Source organism: Mustela nigripes, chromosome 5, assembly GCF_022355385.1.
Source record: "Mustela nigripes isolate SB6536 chromosome 5, MUSNIG.SB6536, whole genome shotgun sequence".
Lineage (NCBI taxonomy): Eukaryota > Metazoa > Chordata > Mammalia > Carnivora > Mustelidae > Mustela > Mustela nigripes.
Window position 1 is genome coordinate 99249357 of NC_081561.1, and position 6501 is coordinate 99255857.

Below are 6501 nucleotides of genomic sequence, written 5' to 3' on the forward strand. Positions count from 1 at the left end.
CGTTTATAAAGCAGAACTTTGTTTTTGTGGTCACTATAATGACCCAACCACATCAATATCTTATATTTGCTGAAGGAGATAATTAGAGTGTAACATTTACCTAATTCTGAAAAAAAAAAAAGAAAGAAAGGACATTTTTATTGAAAGCCAATTCATTTTTCTTAAATTATTTCTAGAATTGGACAGCATTAAATTCATCTGGTCAATGAACAGGTTGCTCTTTTAAGAACTGCCCAAATATTATAGGGTATGAGTGACTCATAGGAAATGACCTTAACCTCTTTTTTGTTTTTTGTTTAATATGAAAGTCCTTAAACTAGTTTTAAGAATCTATTACTATAGGAAACAAAGCTTGTATAAAGATAATATAACATGCAAAACATTGAAATAATTCATAGATACATACTCTGAATTTGCAATATTTTTCTGATATTTTAATGTAATTTTTGTTGTAGCTGCTTACAGGCTGGGGAACATTGCTGTTTTTTTAGTCAGTAGTACTAAATGTTTCATAACAAATCCATGGGGGCAACAAGATTTACAGATAAAATTAACTTCATTTGTCTCTGATCTATATGTAAAGCAGTGGTTCTCAAACATTGTCCCCCAGGTCAGCATCATACGCATAACTTTCAAACCTATTAGAAATACAAATTCTTGGGCCCCACTCCAGATCTACTTCAGAATCAGAAAGACTCAGGTGGAGCCCAGAAATCTGTTTTATCAAATCCTTTAGGTGATTCTGATAGGTGTTTGGGAACCACTGCTATAATCATGGTTTTTACTGAACAGGAGGGCTTAGAACATATGAAATCATTCAGAAAGTAGAAATTGAATCATCCCAAATTATTAATGAATTTTTTTTTAGCTTTATCTCAATGTGCCTTAAAATTCCAAAGTAGGATTTTGGGAAATTCAATTATTCCTGATTCATTTAAAATGAGTAACAAATTTAGGATACCTGGGTGGCTTAATTTGTTAAGCGTCTAACTCTTCTGGGTTTTGGCTCAGGTCTTGATCTCAGGGTCACAGGATCAGCCCTGTATAGCCCTCCTTCTCCCTCTGCCTCCCCACCTAAAATAAATAAATCTTTTAAAAAGCTAAATAAAATGAGTAACAAAGTTAAAACATACCTGTCAACCTTAATAACACTTTAAATAAGTAGCATTTTTACATTTATTTTTTAGTTGCTTCACTAAAATTGCTCCCTATCGGTGGCATTTTTTAAAAAGTTATTATAATTCAACTTTATAAGCTATAAATTAATTATAGCTCTCTGTATCAGTCCTGGAATAGAATGATGAAAATGCAGAGAGTTGCAGACAAGATGTTACTTTGCTCTTATGTGGGCACCCCCAAATGATAGCAGAATGTTCATCTTTTTCCCAGAGAACTGCTTTTATAGATAAGGCAAATATAGCTTAGTTATAAATCTATTATTCTATTTCTCAGACCTAGAGATGAAATTCTACTTTGAATCTTTCTGGAATATGGTGTGATAATAAATAAATAATAAATGTTGTCTTGTTCTCTCAACTCTTGTGTTTATTTCCACCATGTTGCGTCTTTACCACATTATTGTGAGCTCCGAGTTGCCTAAGGACGACACCCCTGGTGAAGGGGTGAAGGAACAAGGCTGTCACTGCTTTAACTTGAATGACGTAACTACTAAGACGTTTTCATGAATGATGAATGATTTCAGGAGCATTAGAAATGCAGACACTCAACCAGCAAGGAAAAGGATATATTTGTTCTTCTTTCTTTCTCACATACACTGAAATTCAACATTCATTTTATAAAAAGAGATCCAAATCTTTTGAAACTAATTTTTTTAAAGTTGGGGGGGTCTCCTTTCTTCTTTCTTACCTTGTGCTCTCTAATGGGTCCCACCACAAGTATTGGCTCTATTTCTGGTGCCTTTTTGCCCTGACTTGCATCAAGGATATGGAGTAGCCCCTGTACTGCCCTGTCAGGACCGTCCTCTCTCACACAGCTCCTGTCAGGGCATTCTTCCGAGAGGAGTAACCATGGCCCTTTAAAATGTGTGGCTCATTCCCTTCCACAGTGGTTCATGACCAAGAAGTAGAGTTCACCAAAGCCGATCAAGCACCTTATCTTGCAACATGATAACATCTAAGAAAAAGCACACCAAAAGCTAGATGGAGAGAATATATTTACTCCAATTATAAAAGAAAAAACAAAACTGGAAATAACTCTATAGAAATGTAAGCATGTCTCCAACTCCAAATGAATATACTGATATTATTCCCATATGAAAACTTAAAATAACAATAATTTCTGAAGCTAGTATGACCTTGGCACATGATGTGGTTTTCCACAGAATCCCTCCCACACAGATCATAGAATCCACGTGCCTTTTTTGTACCACCCCTTTATTAAGGCTGGCAGTAAGATCCTGTATATTAAGCTTAGCATGTGTTAGGCACTCCACCGAGTTTTTATTATTTTGCTGAATCCTTCTAACAACTATTCAGGTTTAGAATATTATTATCCCCAGTTAGATGAGGAAGCAAGCACAGAACATGTAAATCATTTGCCCATGCTCACAGGGCTGGGGGGGGGGGAATCAGAGCCATGATTAAAATAGGCAACAAGCAAATGAGTCAAAAGTCTGTACTCTCAGCACTCAGCTACCCACAGCTGCTGTGCCCTAACTGTGCAAAAGAAGCAACTGACCTCAGAGAACAGCTACCCTGATAGGAAAACTCCTTTGTGCATTCTTTTTAAAGAGTTCTTCTTAGATATAGGCCTCATGCACTTAGGATAATTACACTAGTGGGAAATTTACACCCTATTAAGTAAAACTGGATGACGGAAAATATTCTCTTAAGTTTGGAAGAATAAAAGAAGTGTGGTGAGACTTAGAGATTTCCAATGGGTGGCATTTATTTAAATGAAACAGATATAAATTCTGCTCTAGGATCTGATTGTTTTGCAAGCCAGTGTAACACTTTCTAAGGAAACGTGAGTTAAATCTTCCAAAATGCAAGGATCAAGATCAGACAACCGTGTACGGATTAGAGTTAATTCCTAAATCTTAGACATGGAAATAAATAATACACATGAATCATAATTTCTCTACACTGGCTCCAAAATCATACTCCTTTTGTTGTGAGTATAAAGAAAAATATCTCTATTTCCTGATTAGAATTGATCAGTATAATCCTGTTGACAATATTTGATACTTCTAAAGCATCTTATGAAGTAGAAAAAAAAAAATGTCTTTATAACCCTTTACTTCACAGGGGAAAAAACATATAAATAAATAATGAATTTGAAACATCTCAGTGATTTGTTCTCAAAAAAACTTTAGGCAGCTCTTGTTTACTCATTTTACTCAATCTGGAGAAAAGAGATGTGAGGACTTTGCCTTGCACTCTGCTTTGTCAATCAGCACTGCATCCTTATTTCATTTGAGAGGCTTTCTGTTTTTACCATATTGAAACAACAGCAAAGCCCAGAAGAGAACACGCTGTAGAAGGCACAGATGAAAAGGCAGGGCACGGGTTGTGGGGGTAATGGAAGAACAGAGAACAGAGGGCTGTGATGGCCAAGCCATATTGTGACTTCGGACAACTAATTTCACGCTCTCATTTTCTCATTATAGTACAGAGCATTTGTTTTTCAGTTTTAAAGTGTAAGGAACAAAGAGTTCCTTTGTATTTCTGCTCGGGAAATGTGTTTCTTCAGAATGTATGCATAGATGATTAGACTAAAATTGTTAAACGTAACTACCCATTATTACTAAATGTTACTGCCAAGCACTGAGAGTTTTGTCTCTTCCTGTTGTCATGGAGATCTTTCAGTGATAAACTTTGTATACATTTTACAAGGCCCAGTACTTGGGAGTTAAAAGATGAGGCTATCACTCTATCCCTGTCATATAAATAAAAACTCCATTTATTTATTGTTATTTATTTTTTTCTTTTTAAGAGCACATGTGTGTATATAAGGAGATAGGGGGACAGGGGGACAGGGGGAAGGAGAGAGAGAGAGAGAGAGAGAGGGAGAGAGAATCTCAAGCAGGCCCCACACCCAGCACAGAGTTAGATATAGCGCTGGATCTCATGATTCTGAGATCCTGACCTGATCCTAAATCAAGAGTCAGATGCTCAACCCTCTGAGCCACCCAGGCACCTCTCTTCATTGTTAATTTTTTAAAAGGGTAATCTCACCACAGGATTATTTGTGCAAATGAAATGAAATAATGTGAAAAGCACTTTAAACAAAATAAAAAAGTATAGTGTTATAAAATAAACACTATATAAATGTCCATCTTCTTAATATTTTCTCAGTGCTCTACATGTTTTTTTCTCATTCAACCCTCATTGCAACCTACAAAATAGGCAATACTATTATTCCTATTAGTCTTATTTTACAGATGAGGAAACAGGCCTAGAGAGGTTAAGTGTCTTGCCCAGAGACAAAGAGGTCGGAACAACATTAATTTATTCCTAGTTCCTTCCATTCCAAGTCTTTTAGATTAATTACAAGTGAACTCATAGCTGGGTCATGCAGAAATTCAATCCCTGCCTGAATCTCTGCCCATTCAACTGAAATTTAAGGGTGACTATGATGATTGTGATAATCTATAAATGTTATAATTTCTGTATGCTAGAAACTGTGCAACATGCTTTATTAGATCATTTAATTTGCCAACCTCCTATAAACCAATCAGGCCTTCAGAGGTCTTGATTCAGTAAGACACAGTGATATATTAAAGAAGCCTCTTTTCTATCAAGCAGAGAACTCAGGAATGGATTTCATAGGACTGCACCCAAGGCAAACAGATGCTTTGTACACCATTCACATGCCAGACTTTGTGCCCTTGCTTCTGATTGCCATTATGGTTCCCCATTGAATCTGGATTCTCGTCCTGAATGCTACCAGGACAGTGGATAACAGTTCTCCTTTTGGAAATAACATCTTAATTTCCTTCTGTGTCTGTATCCTTGCCCCATTGTGCACAGTCTTTTTTAATACTAAAAAATCAAGATGCCTTTTTTCCTAGCTGAAAAGTATTTGCATGACATCAGTTCAACCATTTGGAAATTCCCTCTCTAAAGTCTGAATCCTGTGCAGAATCACTGAAATCAGCTGTAGCTTATTCACTATGGCAGCAACACACTGATGAGTTTGTCGAGCAATTTTTGCTGCTAGCCTCCCCAAATTACCTGCTTTCCGTCTTTTTCTAAACCTTATCCTTCAGCTTTTCAGTTCAATCTATGAGTTAACAGATTTTCTTAAATGGCATTGCTTTTCTGTTTATGTTAGTCAGAGGTGATTTCTGTAGCTTAGAACTGCTGACCCCTAACTAATATGCCCATTGAATTGTGATCCTGTTGCCCTTGTTGGTTCCTATGAGTGTCCTGCATAACATGGCTGGATCATTCTTCTAGTATTTTGCTCTTACAGTTCCCCTAGCTTCCAATGACATTCCAGCTACTAGATGATATCTGCATCAATCACAAGAGTTCCTGTGAACTATAACTTTGTTAGTCACCTTGTCCTAAAGACTTGTCCCTGAAACACAAGATACCATACACACCCATTATCTTCCAATCTAACCTGCCTGGACTGAACTCTAATTCTGCATGTCCCTTGGACCTTGAGATTCCAATGCTGGTGACTTCAGTGGCAGTGTACTCTCGTCCTGTGGACAGACATTGGTGGCACTGCCTTTTACTGATGAATCTCGCAATCTTGCAATAGACGAGCTTATTACAGAAATGCACTACTCACTTCATTGAGCCATCATTCATACTTTCTAGTTTATGTATTTAAAAATGTCCAAAATTTTTGAACTTAAAAGAATCTTGATACTATCTAGTTATTGCCCTCATTTTATAGATGACAAAACAGATACCAGAAAAATTAAATATTAAGCATAAGTCACACATAGTCGACTGGCTGAGCTAGAAATATTTTTTTTTTCAATCTAAATTAATGTAGGTGGGCTTGATAATTTGGCCACTGTACTTTGAGCACTTTGGAAGAGTCTTTCAAAACAGACCCTGATGTGTAGCACAGTTAAATACTATATTTCTGGCAAGTAGTAAGTGATCAATAACTATTGACTACATTGCTGTATTAATTGATGAAATCTATTGATTTCCTCATTCTCTCTCACACATGGGAGTTAGAAGCCTCAGAGAATATTCTGCAATGGTAATCAGTGTCCCAAATTGTGGATGATCTATACTCCAGTAGGTGAGTGAATTAAAGTCAGAAGCACCAAATACCACTCTTAGTCCAGGAAATTCTCCTTCCCTTTACTTCACAGAATCAATGATCTAATACAGATCTGCAATCTAATTGTGTAGGCAGGTGTATTCTCTTACGTAGCTATCTTATTTTCAAATGCTGTTGCCTAGATAGAGAATGAGCTGAAATTTAGAAAGCTATCCTTAGGGGAAAAAAGAATGTTACCAATTGCAAATAGGTATAAGTCAAATAACAGTACATGGTACATTGGATTCA